Source organism: Pseudophryne corroboree, chromosome 7 (assembly GCF_028390025.1).
Source record: "Pseudophryne corroboree isolate aPseCor3 chromosome 7, aPseCor3.hap2, whole genome shotgun sequence".
Lineage (NCBI taxonomy): Eukaryota > Metazoa > Chordata > Amphibia > Anura > Myobatrachidae > Pseudophryne > Pseudophryne corroboree.
In genome coordinates, this window is record NC_086450.1 from 25,112,854 (window position 1) to 25,134,420 (window position 21,567).

The window sequence follows — 21,567 nt, forward strand, 5'->3', positions numbered from 1 at the left end:
CCCACCCCTGCTGCAGCCTAACCCTAACCTTTCAACCCCCAACCCCTACCCCTGCCCCCCCCCCACCCCACAACCTTTAGCAGCCTAACCCTAACCTTTCAACCCCCCCCCCGCCCCCCCCCCCCCCCCCCCACCTACCTAATCTTAAGCAGCCTAACCCTTAACGTATGAAGTGGTCGGCAATTTGCCCTGTCGGTATTCCGCTGCCAATATTGTGAGCTTTAGGATGCAGACTACATCCCGATCACAGACATCCACAAAACATGGCCTGTTGTTGGAACCTGAGCACGGTGGTTGAGAGCCGCTGGTATAGAGGAGAAGCAGTTAGGTAGCGGAGTCAAAGGGTTATAGGTCAGTGCTATAGGACAAAGTGAAGTCGTGTCAGGAAGATGTCAGACCTTTACGGACATCTACTTCAGTTTTAAAGACCACAATTTACTAACGACTGGCAAAACTGCATACGGAGCATAAAAAATAAATTGCCGTTATCCAAAATAACCAGACTGTAAATGTAAAGCACTCAGAGCCCTAGCAACCTTTGTTAAATCTCTTTCTGCGAGGTACACTGGGTTCCACAGGGAATAGAGTAGGATCTTGATCCAAGGCACCAACAGGCTAAAAGCTTTGACTGTTCCCAGAATGCATAGCGCCGCATCCTCTATAACCCCGCCTCCGTGCACAGGAGCTCGGTTTTGTTAACCAGTCCAATGCAGTAGCAGGTAAAAGACGACAACCGTTAGTAGCCACATACACCACATTCTCACGACAGGAGAAGGTATCTGCGGCTAATGCCATACCAACCCAAAGAAGCCAAGTGCATCAGGGTGGGCGCCCTGTGGAGCCCAGTGTACCTCGCAGAAAGAGATTTAACAACATTAAGTTCTTACCATAAATCTCCTTTTCTGCTGCGGGGTACACTGTGGTTCCACAGGGATTAACATCGGGGATGTCCTAAAGCAGTTCCTCATGGGAGGGGATGCACTATAGCGGGCACAAGAACCCAGCGTCCAAAGGAAGCATCCTGGGAGGCGGAAGTATCGAAGGCATAGAACCTTATGAACGTGTTCACTGAGGACCACCTTGCCGCCTTGCACAATTGTTCACGGGTCGCACCACGGCGGGCCTCCATAGAAGGTCCAACTGACCGAGTAGAATGTGCCTTGATAGTAGCAGAAGCTGGACGACCAGCCTGTACATAAGCATGTGCAATCACCATTCTAATCCATCTGGCCAGGGTCTGCTTGTGAGCAGGCCAGCCACGTTTGTTAAAACTAAACAGCACAAAAAGAGAATCAGACTTTCTAATAGAAACTGTCTTCTTCACATAGATACGAAGAGCCCGTACCACATACAAAGACCGCTCTTTGGTAGACAATTCAGGAGAGATAAAGGCCAGAACCACAATCTCTTGGTTAAGGTAGAAAGAAGACACCACCTTAGGCAGATAACTAGGGTGAATTCAAAGAACTGCACGGTCACGTGGAAAAATCAGAAAGGATGACCGACAGGATAAGGAACCCAAGTCTGAAACCCATCTAGCAGAGGCAATAGCCAGCAAAAACAAGACCTTAAGGTCCACAGACACAAGAGGTTCAAACGGAGACTCTTGTAGGGCATCCAGAACAACCGACAAATCCCAGGGAGCCACAGGAGGGACATAAGGAGGTTGAATCTGTAAAACGCCCTGAGTGAAAGTATGAACGTCAAGTAGCGACGCAATTTTTTTCTGAAACCATACCGACAAGGCTGAAAACATTAACCTCGAGGGAGGCCAGACGAAGGCCTAAGTCCAGGCCCTGTTGCAGAAAAGCCAAAAGTTTGGCAGTACTGAACTTGTATGCATCATAATTCTTAGCCACACACCAGGTGAAGTAAGTATTCCAGATCCTGTAATAAATCCAAGCCGAAGCCGGTCTACGGGCTTTCAACATAGTTTGAATGACCGCCTCAGAAAATCATTTGGCCCTCAGGACTGAAGCTTCAAGAGTCACCAGATCCTGGTAGACACAAGGGCCCTGAACAAGGAGGTCTGGGCGTTGCGAAAGTAGAAGAGGACGCTCTATCGAGAGACCCTGCAGGTCTGAGAACCAATGCCGTCTGGGCCACGCTGGAGTGATTGGAAGTAGTATTCCTCCTTCTTGCTTGAACTTCCTTATTACCCTGGGCAGGAGTGACACCGGAGGAAACGCATACGGCAGCCGAAAGTTCCATGGAATTGCCAGCGCATCCACAAACACTGCTTGAGGATCCCTTGTCCTTGCTCCGAAGATCGGAACCTTGTGATTGTGTCGAGACGCCATCAGGTCTACATCTGGTAGGCCCCATCTGTCCACTAAGAGTTGAAAGACTTCAGGATGAAGACTCCACTCTCCGGCATGTACGTCCAGACGACTGAGGAAGTCCGCTTCCCAGTTGAGGACCCCCGGAAACAACACTGCCGATATGGCTGGCAGATGGCGTTCCACCCATAGAAGAATCTTTGACACTTCCATCTTGATGATTTATGTACACCACCGTGGTGGCGTTGTCCGACTGTACTTGAACAGTCCTGTTCTGTACTAGAGGCAGGGCCAGTTTCAGAGCATTGAACACTGCCTGCAACTCCATACTGTTTATCGGAAGGAGAGATTCCTCCCTGATCCAACGACCCTGAAGAGAGTGTTGCTCCAAACCCCGCAGACTGGCATCCGTCGTTAGGAGGACCCAGTTGGAGATCCAGAAGGGACAACTCCTGCTCAATCGTTGGTCCTGGAGCCACCAGCTCAGAGACAGACAAACTTCCGAAATCAAGGAAATCATGTGAGACCTGATCCGGTGAGGAAGGCCGTCCCACTTGGAAAGGATTAACTGCTGCAGATGGCGAGAATGAAATTGAGCGTACTATACCATGTTGAAAGCCGACACCATGAGGCCTAGTACTTGCATCGGCGAGAGTGTCGACACACGTGGGCGAGATTGGAAACATCTTATCCTGTTCTGAAGTTTCAGGACCTTCTCCGGAGACAAGCACAAACGTTGGTTGTGTGTGTCCAGTAACGCCCCCAGGTGCACCAAGCTCTGAGCAGGGACCAGTGAGGACTTCTTCCAGTTGATGAGCCACCTGTGGACTTGCAGGAATTGGACCGTCAGTTCCAGATGACGGAGGAGAACCTCTGGGGAATTTGCCAGGATCAAAAAGTCGTCCAGATATGGCAGGATCCTGAAACCCTTACGGTGGAGTAGGGCCGTCATGACCGCCATAGACCCTGGTGAAGATTTACCGAGCCGTGTCAGTCCAAAAGGCAAGGCCTGGAATTGATAATGTAGGTTGCCAATAGCAAACTGCAGATATTGCTGATGCGAGATGGCAATAGTTATATGTACGTAAGCATCCTTTATGTCAAGGGATACCATATAGTCCTTGGGTTCCAAGGCCAGAACAATAGAGCGAAGAGTTCCATATGGAATTTGGATACCTTCACAAACTTGTTCAAAGACTTGAGGTTGAGAATGGGCCAGGAGGATCCATTCAGTTTCGGAACTAGGAACAGCGTTGAATAGTACCCCCTGCCTCTCTGAGCCAGAGGCACTGGCACTATCACTCCTGTGTCCAGGAGGGATTGTACAACCAAATGTAGAGTTCTTGCTTTCAACGGATCCTAAGGGATATTTGCCGAGCAAAACTGGCGAGGGGGACGTTTCTTGAAAGAGATGGCATAACCGTGAGCGACGACTTCCCTCACCCAGGCCTCTGAATTGATCTGTAACCATACCTGGGCGAACCGCAGAAGTCGGCCTCCCACCCCGGGATCCCCCAGGGGGAGGCCCACCCTGTCATGCAGCAGGCTTGTCTGATTTGGAAGCAGGCTGACGGGCAGCCCAGGAACGTTTAGGTTTGGGCTTAGAGGTTTTGGAAGTGCAAGCCTGTTTCGAGTATGCCTGACCCTTCGCTTTACTTGGAGTTCGAAAGGAACAAAAGGTGGTACTCTTAGCCTTCGGAGCCGAAGGATTAGTACTTGGCAGACAAGGTGGCTCTTGGGTACCGAGCGGTACAGTACCCCCCAATACCTGGACCCTCAGCTGGAATATTTTCCTCAGATAAATCCGTGGCGTCAGCACTGCATGATGCAGGATCAGCCACAGATCTGCCGCCCTGTGATGCAGACATTATTGGAGAATGTAGCACTAGGGCGTAACAGTACAATATAGCCAGACACAGTACCTGACAAAAAAAACCCTGTGGAGTGTGACTGCAAATGCAGATCACAGACAGAGGATTTAAGTGGTATAAGGTGACTGAAATACAAAGAGAAAAATACAAAAGGTAGTATATCCTGTGAAATACTAATATATATGTGTATATAATAAGATTTTACTCACCGGTAAATCTATTTCTCGTAGTCCGTAGTGGATGCTGGGGACTCCGTAAGGACCATGGGGAATAGACGGCTCCGCAGGAGACTGGGCACATCTAAAGAAAGCTTTAGGACTATCTGGTGTGCACTGGCTCCTCCCCCTATGACCCTCCTCCAAGCCTCAGTTAGGACACTGTGCCCGGAAGAGCTGACACAATAAGGAAGGATTTTGAATCCCGGGTAAGACTTATACCAGCCACACCAATCACACCATATAACTCGTGATAGGAACCCCGGTTAACAGTATGATAACAATAGAACCTCTGAATAGATGGTTCGCAATAACAACCCGATTTGTGTAACAATAACTATGTACAAGTATTGCAGACAATCCGCACTTGGGATGGGCGCCCAGCATCCACTACGGACTACGAGAAATAGATTTACCGGTGAGTAAAATCTTATTTTCTCTGACGTCCTAGTGGATGCTGGGGACTCCGTAAGGACCATGGGGATTATACCAAAGCTCCCAAACGGGCGGGAGAGTGCGGATGACTCTGCAGCACCGAATGAGAGAACTCAAGGTCCTGCTTAGCCAGGGTATCAAATTTGTAGAATTTTGCAAATGTGTTTGCCCCTGACCAAGTAGCAGCTCGGCCAAGTTGTAAAGCCGAGACCCCTCGGGCAGCCGCCCAAGATGAGCCCACTTTCCTTGTGGAATGGGCTTTTACAGATTTAGGCTGCGGTAGTCCCACCGCAGAATGCGCAAGCTGAATAGTGCTACAAATCCAGCGCGCTATAGTCTGCTTAGAAGCAGGAGCACCCAGCTTGTTGGGTGCATCCAGGATAAACAGCGAGTCAGTTTTCCTGACTCCAACCGTCCTGGAAATATAAATTTTCAGGGCCCTGACTACGTCCAGTAACTTAGAATCCTCCAAGTCCCTAGTAGCCGCAGGCACCACAATAGGTTGGTTCAAGTGAAAACCTGATACCACCTTCGGGAGAAGGTGAGGACGAGTCCTCAACTCTGCCCTATCCATATGGAAAGTCAGGTAAGGGCTTTTTCATGACAAAGCCGCCAATTCTGACACATGCCTGGCCGAAGCCAGAGCCAACACATGACCACTTTCCATGTGAGATATTTCAAATCCACGGTTTTAAGTGGCTCAAACCAATGTGATTCCAGGAACTCCAAAACCACATTGAGAACCCAAGGTGCCACTGGGGGCACAAAAAAGGGGCTGAATATGCAGCACTCCCTTACAACGTCTGAACTTCAGGCTGACATCCTTCCTGGCTTTGATCACGGTAGGAATGACTTCCTCCGGAATGCCTTTTTCACTCAGGATCCGGTGTTCAACCGCCATGCCGTCAACGCAGCCGCGGTAAGTCTTGGAACAGACAGGGCCCCTGCTGCAGCAGATCCTGTCTGAGTGGCAGAGGCCATGGGTCCTCTGAGATCATTTCTTGAAGTTCCGGGTACCAAGCCCTTCTTGGCCAATCCGGAACAATGAGTATAGTTCTTACTCCTCTTTTTCTTATTATCCTCAGTACCTTGGGTATGAGAGGGAGAGGAGGGAACACATAAACCGACTGGTACTCCCGCGGTGTCACTAGAGCGTCCACAGCGATCGCCTGAGGTTCCCTTGACCTGGCGCAATATCTTTTTTATTGAGGCGGGACGCCAGCATGTCCACCTGTGGTCTTTCCCAACGGTTTACCAGCATTTGGAAGACTTCTGGATGAAGTCCCTATTCTCCCGGGTGGAGTCTGCTGCGGAAGTCTGCTTCCCAGTTGTCCACTCCCGGAATGAACACTGCTGCCAGTGCTACCACGTGATTTTCCGCCCCAACGGGGAATCCTTGTGGCTTCTGCCATTGCCCTCCTGCTTCTTGTACCGCCCTGCCTGTTTACATGGGCGAGCGCCGTGATGTTGTCTGATTGGATCAGTACGGCTGGTTTTGAAGCAGGGGCCTTGTTTGGCTTACGGCCTTGTAAAGGGCTCTTAGCTCCAGAAAATGTATGTGAAGTGAAATCTCCTGTTTGGACCACAGTCCTTGGAATTTTACTCCCTGTGTGACTGCACCCCAGCCCCGAAGGCTGGCATCAGTGTTTACCAGGACCCAGTCCTGTATTCCGAATCTGCGGCCCTCTAGTAGATGAGCCCTCTGCAGCCACCACCGCAGCGACACCCTGGTTCTTGCCGACCGGGTTATCCGCTGCTGTATCTGGAGATGGGACCCGGACCATTTGTCCAACAGGTCCCACTGGAAAATCCTTGCGTGGAACCTTCCGAATGGAATTGCTTCGTACGAAGCTACCATTTTTCCCAGAACTCGTGTGCATTGATGTACCGACACCTGTCCCGGTCTTAGGAGGTTTCTGACTAGAGATGACAACTCCTCGGCTTTTTCCACTGGAAGAAACACTTTTTTCTGGTCTGTTTCCAGAATCATTCCCAGGAACAGAAGACGTGTCGTCGGGACCAGCTGTGACTTTGGAATATTGAGAATCCAGCCGTGCTGTTGAAGCACTTCCCGAGAAAGTGCTACCCCCGCTACCAACTGCTCCTTGGACCTTGCCCTTATCAGGAGATCGTCCAAGTACGGGATAATTAAAACTCCCTTCTTGCAAAGGAGTATCATCATTTCGGTCATTACCCTGGTAAAGACCCTCGGTGCCGTGGATAATCCAAACGGCAGCGTCTGGAACGGATAGTGACAGTCCTGTACCACAACCCTGAGGTACTCCTGGTGAGGAGGGTAAATGGGGACATGTAGGTAAGCATCCTTGATGTCCAGAGAGACCCTGTAATCCCCCTCGTCCAGGTTCACAATAATCGCCCTGAGCGATTCCATCTTGAACTTGAATCTTTTGTTATATGTGTTCAAGGATTTTAGATTTAAGATGGGTCTCACCGAACCGTCCGGTTTCGGTACCACAAACATTGTGGAATAGTAACCCTTTTCCTGTTGAAGGAGGGGTACCTTGATAATCACTTGCTGTGAATACAGTTTTTGGACAGCCACCAACACTGCCTCCCTGGCAGAGGGAGTTGCCGGTACGGCAGATTTTAGGAAACGGCGGGGGGGAGACGTCTCGAATTCCAGCCTGTAACTCTGAGATACTGATTGAAGAACCCAGGGATCCACCTGTGAGAGAGCCCACTGTGCGCTGAAATTTCTGAGACGGGCCCCCACCGTACCCGGGTCCGCCTGAGCAGCCCCAGCGTCATGCTGTGGACTTACCGGACGCAGGGGAGGACTTCTGCTCTTGGGAACCAGCTGTGTGCTGCAGCTTTTTTTCCCTCTACCTTTTCCTCTTGGCAGAAAAGATGAGCCTCTAGTCCTCTACTTTTCTGGGGCCGAAGGGACTGTACCTGATAATACAGTGCTTTCTTTTGCTGTGGGGTAGCTTGTGGCAAAAGTTTTGATTTCCCAGCCGTAGCTGTGGAAACGAGGTCTGAAAGACCATCCCCAAACAGTTCCACCCTCTTATAGGGCAAACTTCCGTGTGCCGTTTTGAATCGGCATCGCCCGACCATTGCCGAGTCCATAACCCCCGCCTGGCGGCAATGGTTTTACATAGCGCTTATTTGTGATGCCAGTCGGCAAATATCCCTCTGTGCATCACGCATGTATAAGACAGCGTCTTTTATATGCTCTATTTTCAGCAAAATATTGTCCCTATCTATAGTATAAATATTATCCGACAGGGAATCTGACCACGCAGCTGCCGCACTGCACATCCATGCCGAGGCAATAGCAGGTCTCAATATAATGCCCGTGTGTGTGTATATAGCTTTAAGGGTAGTTTTCTGCTTTCTATCAGCAGGTCCTTCAGGGCGGCCGTATCCGTGACGGTAGTGCCACCTTTTTTAATAAGCGTGTAACCGCTTTTTCTACCCTAGGGGGTATTTCCCAACGTGACCTATCCTCTGGCGGAAAAGGGTACGCTGCTTAGAAATTATCAATTTCTTATCGGGGGAAGTCCACGCTTCCTCACACACCTCATATCAATTCCTCAGATGCAGGAAAAACTACTGGTAGTTTTCTCTCACCAAACATAATGCCCTTTTTTGTGGTACCTGGGGTATTATCAGAAATGTGTAATACATTTTTCATTGCCTCAATCATGTAACGGGTGGCCCTATTGGAAGGTACACTAGTCTCATCGTCGTCGACACTGGAGTCGGTATCCGTGTCAACATCTGTGTCTGCCATCTGAGGTAGCGGGCGTTTTAGAGCCCCTGATGACATTTGAGACGCTTGGACAGGCACAAGCTGAGTAGCCGGCTGTCCTATGTCGTCAAACCTTTTATGTAAGGAGTTGACACTGTCACGTAATTCCTTCCATAAGTCCATCCACACCGGTGTCGACCCCGCATGGGGTGACATCCCATTCACAGGCATTTGCTCCGCCTCCACATCATTATCCTCATCATATATGTCGACACAGCAGTACCGACACACAGCACACACACAGGGAATGCTCTGACAGAGGACAGGACCCCACAAAGCCCTTTGGGGAGACAGAGGGAGAGTATGCCAGCACACACCAGAGCGCTATATATCACAGGGATATCACCTATAGAGAGTGTTTTCCCTTATAGCTGCATATATATTCTATACTGCGCCTAATTTTGTGCCCCCCCTCTCTTTTTAACCCTTTCTGTAGTGCAGGACTGCAGGGGAGAGCCAGGGAGCGATTCCTCCAGCGAAACTGTGAGGGAAAATGGCGCCAGTGTGCTGAGGGAGATGTCTCCGCCCCTTTTTTGGCGGGCTTTCTCCCGCTATTTTAATATATCTGGCAGGGGTTAATATACACCTATATAGCCTCTGGGGTTATATATGGTGTTAGTTTGCCAGCCAAGGTGTTAATATTGCTGCTCAGGGCGCCCGCCCCCCCCCCCCCCCCTTCTGTATAAAGCAGAAATTATCACATATAACAATAAAACTGCACTGGACTAGCAATACTACGTAAAGCAATTGTATGTATACAGATATAACAATGCACAGTAAATACTGGATGTACTAAATATCCCTGTAGTAGTGCACTTGTTCTTAACTAACGCTGTCTAAACGACATGTAGAATACTTAAGTGTCCTGTAAATGCACAGCGCTGATGAGACAGGCGGCTTTACAGAGGAGACAGTGCCCAGCAGTCCTAGGATCAGAGCAGCTCTGTAATGGCGCCCAAATGCTGACAGGGAGCGAGGGAGAGAGATGCAGCTCCAGGGCGGGAACACCTGCTGTAGATGGCGCCTGGGGATGGGGGAGGGGCTACAGGTCAGCGCCTTATCCCCTCTTCTGGACTTCACCACCTGGTACTATGGAGCCTGTACTAAATGGATTTTAGTAAATCCGACCTGTGCTCCCTGCCCCGGTGGATATAGTGGGGTCCTTGCACGGCCGCAGTGTCTACACCAGTGGTGCAGTCCATCTCCGGAGACCGCGACCGAATCGCAATTTCGGCGGGTCCCACCTGGGGGACCCTCTTACCTCCTCCTTATGGTGCAGCCACGCAATCCAGGAGTGCAGCAGCGGTATGTGTGCATGATGAGACCGGAGCGCCTCCGCTGTAAGTACCCGGCAACCAGGGCGCGGGAGTATACAGCGCCGCTGGGGGAGGTGAGGGAGACGCAGCACGATATGTCAGCATGACATATAGCACCAAGTGCCTGCGCTGCGGCCCTTGAAGTCTTCTTTCTTGTCAGAAAAGCTCTTTTCAGGGCTGCCCAGCCCTCCCTGGTAGCTGCCTGCACTGCAGGCACCAACTTACAAACTGAGCTCCAGTGCCTGGAGGCGGGGCTATAGAGGAGGCGGTGCAATGCATCCTGGGAACAGTCAAAGCTTTAGCCTGTTGGTGCCTCAGATCAAGATCCAACTCTACGACCCGATGTTATTCCCTGTGGAATACCAGTGTACCCCGCTGCAGAAATTATTATTAATAAATATTTTTCTACTGCCGTTTCGAAATGAAATCTGTGATCAGTCACCGCCTTTTCACAGTTACTATGCACCAATTTTATGGACTTGCTCCCATTATGCTGCTTAGGCGGACACATAGGGGTAAATTTACTATAGATCGATTTTAAATTGACCAACATCGATGTTGTGTTTCAGGGTCTAATTCAGAGAGGTCAACAGATTTAGGCCCAAGTTACATTAAACATTAGGAGCTACTGGAGCGGCTTCCGGCACCTTAGCTCTTTTAGCCGATTTCTGCTCGTAGCCTGTGTAGGAACAGAAATCACGCTGCCGTAATTGCGCTTATAAATGCAGCGTTTGACTGAATCTGACCCTTAATGTCAAACTTGGCCGCTGTTGGGTGACTGCACGCCCCATCAGGGTCTTTTAGTGCAGTTGGAAGATTACCGTACACCGAGGATGCAAGGGATCCGCAATTCTGTCCCGGACACATTTACCAACGTCCCTGATAATGACCCGATCAATTTTGATTGGGTTATTATTAGGACTCCGGGTACTTTTAGGGCTAAACGTGCTGCCATAGCTGGCCAATTACCCAGCGCTGCAGTGTGCATATCCAGCCTGACTATAGGCAATGCTGTGCGTTCTCACACTCCTATCACACTGCAGATTGCGAGCAGGATCCTCTTACCTCTCCGTCCGATATTATTACCCGTTTTATTCCGCCCAATGGTAAACAGCTGGCTCTGTACAAACGCACATTAATTATCACACTGCACAAATAACAGGTTCCGTAACCGCAGAAGTAGGATACGTACTCTCAATGGCTTCTCACTATCACTGTACAAACACCAGACGTGTTATTGGTAATTAAGGAGTAACCAGAGCTGAGCCGTGGCACATACAGGAGGGGACATTTATAACAGGGATCTTAGAAAACTATATTGATGAATATACTAACAGAAAGCTGCAAAACGCAATAAACAAGAGCCGGGCTCGCAACCCAACTGATGGGGCCACAATTACCTTCAGGGACCCGAGTCACCGTTTCTCACGGAAGCCTCTTGTGAGCCAATGAGCTCGGTCGCACAGGATCACGGCGCTATTCCAGCCATAAAGCCCCGGCGTTCACCAGCGCCCAGTCTTTTCCATGGCGATAAGTTGGGAACGGGAAAACCAATATTAAAGCCGACGGAGATCTGGAGAGTACGGAGAGAAGCAGGTAAGTAAAAGAAACACTTCATACCAGTTACAATCAGCATTTGCCTTGTAAATGTCCCTTATATAAGCCGGCCAGATCTGTATTTATAGCCATGGATTACTGTACCCTGTGTCTTATAATGTCTGGTTATTCAGTGACAATACCTGTGTCGACTCTAGAGGGTCCTGTGTACAGCACATGTAACAGCTACTTCCATGCTCTCACCTGTGTGAATTCCAGCACCTGCTTCCTGAACACACCTGTGGCTGAGTTTTGAGCTATTTGCACTGCTCTACCTGCCAGACGTGTCCACCAGCTGAACTCACAAGACTGTGCCTGAAATTAAGTCGTACCCTGCAGGGGTGGAAGGGTTAATGAGAGCAAAGCTTACAGCACATAAGAGACACCACCCCTGGCCCGGCTTCCTCCCTGTATCCGGGAGTAAAGGAGTCGGCCCACTACAAATCTGGACAGGTTGCCTCCTGAGGGGCGCATGCCGGAGAGGACGCATGAGCTAGCACTCCGTGCGATGTACAGTGTCACCATATTCTGCTCCTGTTGTCCCAATGCATTTATTCATTGACATCAAACACAGTAACTGGGCTGTGGAACTGGTTTTAAAACTTTAGCGTCAATTAAATGATTTCATCCCAGGTAACCGCAATGTGAAGGTATACTGGAAATGCAGATTTTTGCTACAAAGTTGGAATCCTTTGGTTTGCAGGCAGTGATCCAGGCACATTTACTTCAAGGAGAGCGCAGGAGGTGGGGACAAGGTGCAGAATTTAAAGAGGCTGCAGAACATATAAAGGAACCAGGAATCATGTATGTCCATTGCATCATCAACATGTGATAAAGAAACTTCCTCTGGTTGAAACTCTCAACTGGAGAGTCTCAATCTGCAGGCACCAGGTGCATTATGGGGTGTGGTTATGCAGATTAGCAGGTGTGACAACACCTATTAAAGAAATATGCTGGAATTCCAGCAAGCTGTGCTCAGTAAATTGTCCATCAGCAAATTCATTGCCCAGTAAGTCGTCCATCAGCTGCTGTGATGCCCACTAGTAACTGCAGCCTGCCTGCGCCCATTTACTACAGCCCCAGTTTCACCATTCTTCTAGTTTACATGTTATATCAATTGCAGGTGTACATTACCTCCTCTAGGTGCCATTACCAAACCCATTTCTACATCACTGTCCTCACTGGCCCCAACTGGTCAAAGGGGTCATGTTGAAGGAGTCTGCATTCTGTACCCGATGGAAGGGGTCATGTTGGAGGGTCTGTGTTATGTACTTGGTGGAAGGGGTCATGTTGGAGGGTCTGTGTTATGAGAGGTTGTGTTGGAGGGTCTGTGTTATGAGAGGTTGTGTTGGAGGGTCTGTGTTATGAGAGGTTGTGTTGGAGGGTCTGTGTTATGAGAGGTTGTGTTGGAGGGTCTGTGTTATGTACTTGGTGGAAGGGATCATGTTGGGTTACCTGTCTTATGTACTTGGTGGACGGGGTAACATTGGGGAGTCTGTGTTACGTGCTTGGTGGAAGGGGTCAAGTTGGAGGGTCTGTGTTACGTGCTTGGTGGAAGGGGTCAAGTTGGAGGATCTGTGTTACGTGCTTGGTTGAAGGGGTCAAGTTGGAGGATCTGTGTTACGTGCTTGGTTGAAGGGGTCAAGTTGGAGGGTCTGTGTTACGTGCTTGGTGGAAGGGGTCAAGTTGGTGGGTCTGTGTTATGTGCTTGGTGGAAGGGGTCAAGTTGGAGGGTCTGTGTTACGTGCTTGGTTGAAGGGGTCAAGTTGGAGGGTCTGTGTTATGTGCTTGGTGGAAGGGGTCAAGTTGGTGGGTCTGTGTTATGTGCTTGGTGGAAGGGGTCAAGTTGGAGGGTCTGTGTTACGTGCTTGGTGGAAGGGGTCAAGTTGGAGGATCTGTGTTACGTGCTTGGTTGAAGGGGTCAAGTTGGAGGATCTGTGTTACGTGCTTGGTTGAAGGGGTCAAGTTGGAGGATCTGTGTTACGTGCTTGGTTGAAGGGGTCAAGTTGGAGGATCTGTGTTACGTGCTTGGTTGAAGGGGTCAAGTTGGAGGGTCTGTGTTACGTGCTTGGTGGAAGGGGTCAAGTTGGTGGGTCTGTGTTATGTGCTTGGTGGAAGGGGTCAAGTTGGAGGGTCTGTGTTACGTGCTTGGTTGAAGGGGTCAAGTTGGAGGGTCTGTGTTATGTGCTTGGTGGAAGGGGTCAAGTTGGTGGGTCTGTGTTATGTGCTTGGTGGAAGGGGTCAAGTTGGAGGGTTTGTGTTACGTGCTTGGTGGAAGGGGTTAAGTTGGAGGGTCTGTGTTATGTGCTTGGTGGAAGGGGTCATATTGAGGGGTCTGTATTATGTACTTGGTGGTAGGGGGTCATGTATTCTATACCTGATGGAAGAGGTCATGTTGGAGGTCTGCATTATATGCTTGGTGGAAGGAGTCATGTTGGGGTATCCACGTTCTGCACCTGGTTAAAAACCATTAAGTTCAGCATTTTCCAAGTTCTAATGAAGACAGAAGAAATCCCAGTGAGAGGCAGCTACTAATGTAACTCACAGGGAATACTGCTTCTGATCCTGCACGATGTGGAGTCTACTAATTATTCCACAGCCACGGTACAAATTATTGCCCACCACCATTACGGGCCACCATGCCACATAAACTAGCGGCTCCTTCGTCCGGTCAAAAATTTAACTTTCCAGCTTGTGAAATGGGGTAAGATGAGTAATAAGTGCCAGGGGCAGGAAGCCAGTGCAGGTTAGAATTTATTGCTCCCAGGCTGCATCTGTGGAGCCGTCTCTGCCGAATCATTCCATGACCCCAACACCGCTCTATACCAGACATAAATCGCCCCACATTGGCAGATATGGATACAGTACGGGTCTGGGATTGAGGGTCGACAGCAAAAAGGTCGACACACCTTAGGTCGACGCCAATTGGTCAACACACCTTAGGTCGACGTGGACAAAAGGTCGACAGGAACAATGTCGACATGGAAAAAGGTCGACATGAGTTTTTTTATGTTTCTTTGGTGTCGTTTTCTTCGTAGAGTGACCGGGAACCCCAATTAGTGCACCGCTTCGCTCACCATGCTTCGGGCATGGTGCCTTCGCTCCGCTACCGCTTCGCTCGGCACAGATTACCGTTCCAATCGTACTCCACGTGGATCGTTAAGTATGAAAAGGTTAAAAAAAAGAAAAAAATTGTGAAAAACTCATGTCGACCTTTTTCCATGTCGACCTTGTTCCTGTCGACCTAAGGTGTGTCGACCAATTGGCGTCGACCTAAGGTGTGTTGACCTTTTTGCTGTCGACCTGGAGTCCGGATACCATACAGCACATAGAACAGAGATATTGCCCCCCAATATTTCAGCTCCCTAGGCACAGACCTGTGTCGGACTGGAAGCATCTTATTCTTTTAATAATTATTAGTGTCCGTCAGATTTTCATAGACAGTAAAAGCAGCTGTACCAGCGCCACTGTAACAACGTTTGATGGCGGGTCTACAGTCAAAGACATCACCCATCTGTGTGCCAACCAGGAATTGGGCGAAAGAGCATGGTCCAAGTCCAATAATCCAATGGACCATGTTCCGTGGTTCTTCTAACTGGAGCACAAGTACAACAATGAGGGAACCAGCATCCTGTCCTGGGATTCTCACAACAGGTCCATGTTTCCAGGATTTCTCAGACACAATTGTGCTGATCATACAGATGTACTACTGGCTGACCGCGTACTGTGGTCGGTTTCTCTTGGTGTAAGGATCTGTATTCATCAGGTTTTATTCCCACTTAGTTTTTTATTTTTAATAAATTTGCAAAAATCTCAAAAAAACTTTTTTCACGTTGTCATTATGGGGTATTGTGTGTAGAATTCTGAGGGAAAAAATGAATTTATTCCATTTTGGAATAAGGCTGTAACATAACAAAATGTGGAAAAAGTGAAGCGCTGTGAATATTTTCCAGATGCACTGTATACTGTATATATATCAGGTGGGTGTAGTACTGCTGACCGGCGGTCAGGAGACCGCCGGTCAGCTTACAGATGCCGGGATCCCGGCAGCATACCGACGCCGGGATCCCGGCGGGGAGGGGTGAGTGCAGCAAGCCCCTTGCGGTCGCCACGGGTTCTATTCCCACTCTATGGGTGTCGTGGACACCCACGAGTGGAAATAGTCCCTGTTGATCGGCATGCCGACCATCGGGATAGTGAGCCGTCGGGCTGGTGGAGGAGGTCATGTGACTGTCGGTCAGCTGACCGGCGGTCACATGAATACCACCCATATCAGGTGTATTGTCAGTCCCTGTGTGTACAGGTGTATATATATATCAGGTGTATTGTCAGTCCCTGTGTACAGGTGTATACTGTGTATATATATATCAGGTGTAATGTCAGTCCCTGTGTGTACAGGTGTGTATATATATCAGGTGTAATGTCAGTCCCTGTGTGTACAGGTGTATATATATCAGGTGTATTGTCAGTCCCTGTGTACAGGTGTATTGTCAGTCCCTGTGTACAGGTGTATATATATCAGGTGTAATGTCAGTCCCTGTGTGTACAGGTGTATATATATCAGGTGTAATGTCAGTCCCTGTGTGTACAGGTGTATATATATATCAGGTGTATTGTCAGTCCCTGTGTACAGGTGTATATATATCAGGTGTAATGTCAGTCCCTGTGTGTACAGGTGTATATATATCAGGTGTATTGTCAGTCCCTGTGTACAGGTGTATACTGTATATATATATCAGGTGTAATGTCAGTCCCTGTGTACAGATGTATATATATCAGGTGTATTGTCGGTCCCTGTGTGTACAGGTGTATATATATCAGGTGTAATGTCAGTCCCTGTGTGTACAGGTGTATATATATATCAGGTGTAATGTCAGTCCCTGTGTGTACAGGTGTATATATATATCAGGTGTATTGTCAGTCCCTGTGTACAGGTGTATATATATCAGGTGTAATGTCAGTCCCTGTGTGTACAGGTGTATATATATCAGGTGTATTGTCAGTCCCTGTGTGTACAGGTGTATATATATATCAGGTGTAATGTCAGTCCCTGTGTACAGGTGTATATATATCAGGTGTATTGTCAGTCCCTGTGTGTACAGGTGTATATATATATCAGGTGTATTGTCAATCCCTGTGTACAGGTGTATACTGTGTATATATATCAGGTGTATTGTCAGTCCCTGTGTACAGGTGTATATATATATCAGGTGTAATGTCAGTCCCTGTGTGTACAGGTGTATATATATATCAGGTGTATTGTCAGTCCCTGTGTACAGGTGTATATATATCAGGTGTAATGTCAGTCCCTGTGTGTACAGGTGTATATATATCAGGTGTAATGTCAGTCCCTGTGTGTACAGGTGTATATATATCAGGTGTATTGTCAGTCCCTGTGTACAGGTGTATATATATCAGGTGTATTGTCAGTCCCTGTGTGTACAGGTGTGTATATATATATATATATATATATATACATATATATCAGGTGTATTGTCAGTCCCTGTGTACAGGTGTATACTGTGTATATATATATCAGGTGTAATGTCAGTCCCTGTGTGTACAGGTGTGTATATATATCAGGTGTAATGTCAGTCCGTGTGTACAGGTGTATATATATCAGGTGTATTGTCAGTCCCTGTGTACAGGTGTATTGTCAGTCCCTGTGTACAGGTGTATATATATCAGGTGTAATGTCAGTCCCTGTGTGTACAGGTGTATATATATCAGGTGTAATGTCAGTCCCTGTGTGTACAGGTGTATATATATATCAGGTGTATTGTCAGTCCCTGTGTACAGGTGTATATATATCAGGTGTAATGTCAGTCCCTGTGTGTACAGGTGTATATATATCAGGTGTATTGTCAGTCCCTGTGTACAGGTGTATACTGTATATATATCAGGTGTAATGTCAGTCCCTGTGTGTACAGGTGTATATATATCAGGTGTATTGTCGGTCCCTGTGTGTACAGGTGTATATATATCAGGTGTAATGTCAGTCCCTGTGTGTACAGGTGTATATATATCAGGTGTAATGTCAGTCCCTGTGTGTACAGGTGTATATATATATCAGGTGTATTGTCAGTCCCTGTGTACAGGTGTATATATATCAGGTGTAATGTCAGTCCCTGTGTGTACAGGTGTATATATATCAGGTGTATTGTCAGTCCCTGTGTACAGGTGTATACTGTATATATATCAGGTGTAATGTCAGTCCCTGTGTACAGATGTATATATATCAGGTGTATTGTCGGTCCCTGTGTGTACAGGTGTATATATATCAGGTGTAATGTCAGTCCCTGTGTGTACAGGTGTAATGTCAGTCCCTGTGTACAGATGTATATATATCAGGTGTATTGTCGGTCCCTGTGTGTACAGGTGTATATATATATCAGGTGTATTGTCAGTCCCTGTGTACAGGTGTGTGTATGTATATATATATATCTATCAGGTGTAATGTCAATCCTTGTGTGTACAGGTGTCTATATATCAGGTGTATTGTCAGTCCCTGTGTACAGGTGTATACTGTATATATATCAGGTGTAATGTCAGTCCCTGTGTGTACAGGTGTATATATATCAGGTGTATTGTCGGTCCCTGTGTGTACAGGTGTATATATATCAGGTGTAATGTCAGTCCCTGTACGTACAGGTATATATATATCAGGTGTATTGCCAGTCCCTGTGTACAGGTGTATATATATATCAGGTGTAATGTCAGTCCCTGTGTATACAGGTGTATATATATATCAGGTGTATTGTCAGTCCCTGTGTACAGGTGTATATATTTCAGGTGTAATGTCAATCCCAGTGTGTACAGGTGTATATATATCAGGTGTATTGTCAGTCCCTGTGTACAGGTGTATATATATCAGGTGTAATGTCAGTCCCTGTGTGTACAGGTGTATTGTCAGTCCCTGTGTACAGGTGTATATATATCAGGTGTAATGTCAGTCCCTGTGTGTACAGGTGTATATATATCAGGTGTAATGTCAGTCCCTGTGTGTACAGGTGTATATATATATCAGGTGTATTGTCAGTCCCTGTGTACAGGTGTATATATATCAGGTGTAATGTCAGTCCCTGTGTACAGGTGTATTGTCAGTCCCTGTGTACAGGTGTATATATATCAGGTGTAATGTCAGTCCCTGTATGTACAGGTGTATATATATCAGGTGTATTGTCAGTCCCTGTGTACAGGTGTATATAAATCAGGTGTAATGTCAGTCCCTGTATGTACAGGTGTATATATATCAGGTGTATTGCCAGTCCCTGTGTACAGGTGTATATATATCAGGTGTAATGTCAGTCCCTGTGTGTACAGGTGTATATATATCAGGTGTATTGTCTGTCCCTGTGTACAGGTGTATATATATCAGGTGTAATGTCAGTCCCTGTGTGTACAGGTGTATATATATCAGGTGTATTGTCAGTCCCTGTGTACAGGTGTGTATATATATCAGGTGTAATGTCAGTCCCTGTGTGTACAGGTGTATATATATCAGGTGTATTGTCAGTCCCTGTGTACAGGTGTATATATATCAGGTGTAATGTCAGTCCCTGTTTGTACAGGTGTATATATATCAGGTGTATTGTCAGTCCCTGTGTACAGGTGTATATATATATCAGGTGTAATGTCAGTCCCTGTGTGTACAGGTGTATATATATCAGGTGTATTGTCAGTCCCTGTGTACAGGTGTATATATAACAGGTGTAATGTCAGTCCCTGTGTGTACAGGTGTATATATATCAGGTGTATTGTCAGTCCCTGTGTACAGGTGTATATATATCAGGTGTAATGTCAGTCCCTGTGTGTACAGGTGTATATATATCAGGTGTATTGTCAGTCCCTGTGTACAGGTGTATATATACCAGGTGTAATGTCAATCCTTGTGTGTACAGGTGTATATATATATCAGGTGTATTGTCAGTCCCTGTGTACAGGTGTATACTGTATATATATCAGGTGTAATGTCAGTCCCTGTGTGTACAGGTGTAATGTCAGTCCCTGTGTACAGATGTATATATATCAGGTGTATTGTCGGTCCCTGTGTGTACAGGTGTATATATATCAGGTGTATTGTCAGTCCCTGTGTACAGGTGTATACTGTATATATATCAGGTGTAATGTCAGTCCCTGTGTGTACAGGTGTATATATATCAGGTGTATTGTCGGTCCCTGTGTGTACAGGTGTATACATATCAGGTGTATTGTCAGTCCCTGTGTACAGGTGTATACTGTATATATATCAGGTGTAATGTCAGTCCCTGTGTGTACAGGTGTATATATATCAGGTGTAATGTCAATCCCTGTGTGTACAGGTGTATATATATCAGGTGTACTGCCAGTCCCTGTGTACAGGTGTATATATTTCAGGTGTAATGTCAATCCCTGTGTGTACAGGTGTATATATATCAGGTGTAATGTCAATCCCTGTGTGTACAGGTGTATATTGATCAGGTGTAATGTCAATCCCAGTGTGTACAGGTGTATATATATCAGGTGTAATGTCAGTCCCTGTATGTACAGGTGTATATATATCAGGTGTATTGTCAGTCCCTGTGTACAGGTGTATATATATCAGGTGTAATGTCAGTTCCTGTGTGTACAGGTGTATATATATCAGGTGTAATGTCAGTCCCTGTATGTATAGGTATATATATATCAGGTGTATTGCCAGTCCCTGTGTACAGGTGTATATATATCAGGTGTAATGTCAGTCCCTGTGTGTACAGGTGTATATATATCAGGTGTATTGTCTGTCCCTGTGTACAGGTGTATATATATCAGGTGTAATGTCAGTCCCTGTGTGTACAGGTGTATATATATCAGGTGTATTGTCAGTCCCTGTGTACAGGTATGTATATATATCAGGTGTAATGTCAGTCCCTGTGTGTACAGGTGTATATATATCAGGTGTATTGTCAGTCCCTGTGTACAGGTGTATATATATCAGGTGTAATGTCAGTCCCTGTTTGTACAGGTGTATATATATCAGGTGTATTGTCAGTCCCTGTGTACAGGTGTATATATATCAGGTGTAATGTCAGTCCCTGTGTGTACAGGTGTATATATATCAGGTGTAATGTCAGTCCCTGTGTGTACAGGTGTATATATATCAGGTGTATTGTCAGTCCCTGTGTACAGGTGTGTGTGTGTGTGTGTGTGTGTGTGTGTGTGTGTGTGTGTGTGTGTGTGTGTATATATATATATATATATATATATATATATATATATATATATATCTATATCAGTTGTAATGTCAATCCTTTTTTGTACAGGTGTCTATATATCAGGTGTATTGTCAGTCCCTGTGTACAGGTGTATACTGTATATATATCAGGTGTAATGTCAGTCCCTGTGTGTACAGGTGTATATATATCAGGTGTATTGTCGGTCCCTGTGTGTACAGGTGTATATATATATATCAGGTGTATTGTCAGTCCCTGTGTACAGGTGAATATATATATATCAGGTGTAATGTCAATCCTTGTGTGTACAGGTGTATATATATCAGGTGTATTGTCAGTCCCTGTGTACAGTTGTATACTGTATATATATCAGGTGTAATGTCAGTCCCTGTGTGTACAGGTGTATATATGTCAGGTGTAATGTCAATTCCTGTGTGTACAGGTGTATATATATCAGGTGTACTGCCAGTCCCTGTGTACAGGTGTATATATTTCAGGTGTAATGTCAATCCCTGTGTGTACAGGTGTATATATATCAGGTGTAATGTCAATCCCTGTGTGTACAGGTGTATATAGATCAGGTGTATTGCCAGTCCCTGTGTACAGGTGTATATATTTCAGGTGTAATGTCAGTTCCTGTGTGTACAGGTGTATATATATCAGGTGTAATGTCAGTCCCTGTATGTATAGGTATATATATATCGGGTGTATTGCCAGTCCCTGTGTACAGGTGTATATATATCAGGTGTAATGTCAGTCCCTGTGTGTACAGGTGTATATATATCAGGTGTATTGTCAGTCCCTGTGTACAGGTGTATATATTTCAGGTGTAATGTCAATCCCAGTGTGTACAGGTGTATATATATCAGGTGTATTGTCAGTCCCTGTG

At 46.8% G+C, this 21,567-nt stretch overlaps 1 protein-coding gene across 2 annotated transcripts in view; it reads right to left on the bottom strand.

Moving 5' to 3' along the window:
- The window catches only part of SLC12A8 (solute carrier family 12 member 8), a 106,640-nt gene that overhangs the window by 79,745 nt on the left and 5,328 nt on the right, over positions 1 to 21,567 (bottom strand). Inside the window, exons 1-2 of one of the 2 annotated variants that reach the window (XM_063932775.1) lie at positions 11,692 to 12,072; positions 11,292 to 11,464 (exon numbers count right to left, since the gene is read on the bottom strand). The gene's annotated coding sequence lies outside the window, so the exon portion shown is untranslated. Of the gene's footprint in view, positions 1 to 11,291; positions 11,465 to 11,691; positions 12,073 to 21,567 lie in introns of those variants that run through there. The other variant, XM_063932776.1, reaches the window with a different exon arrangement.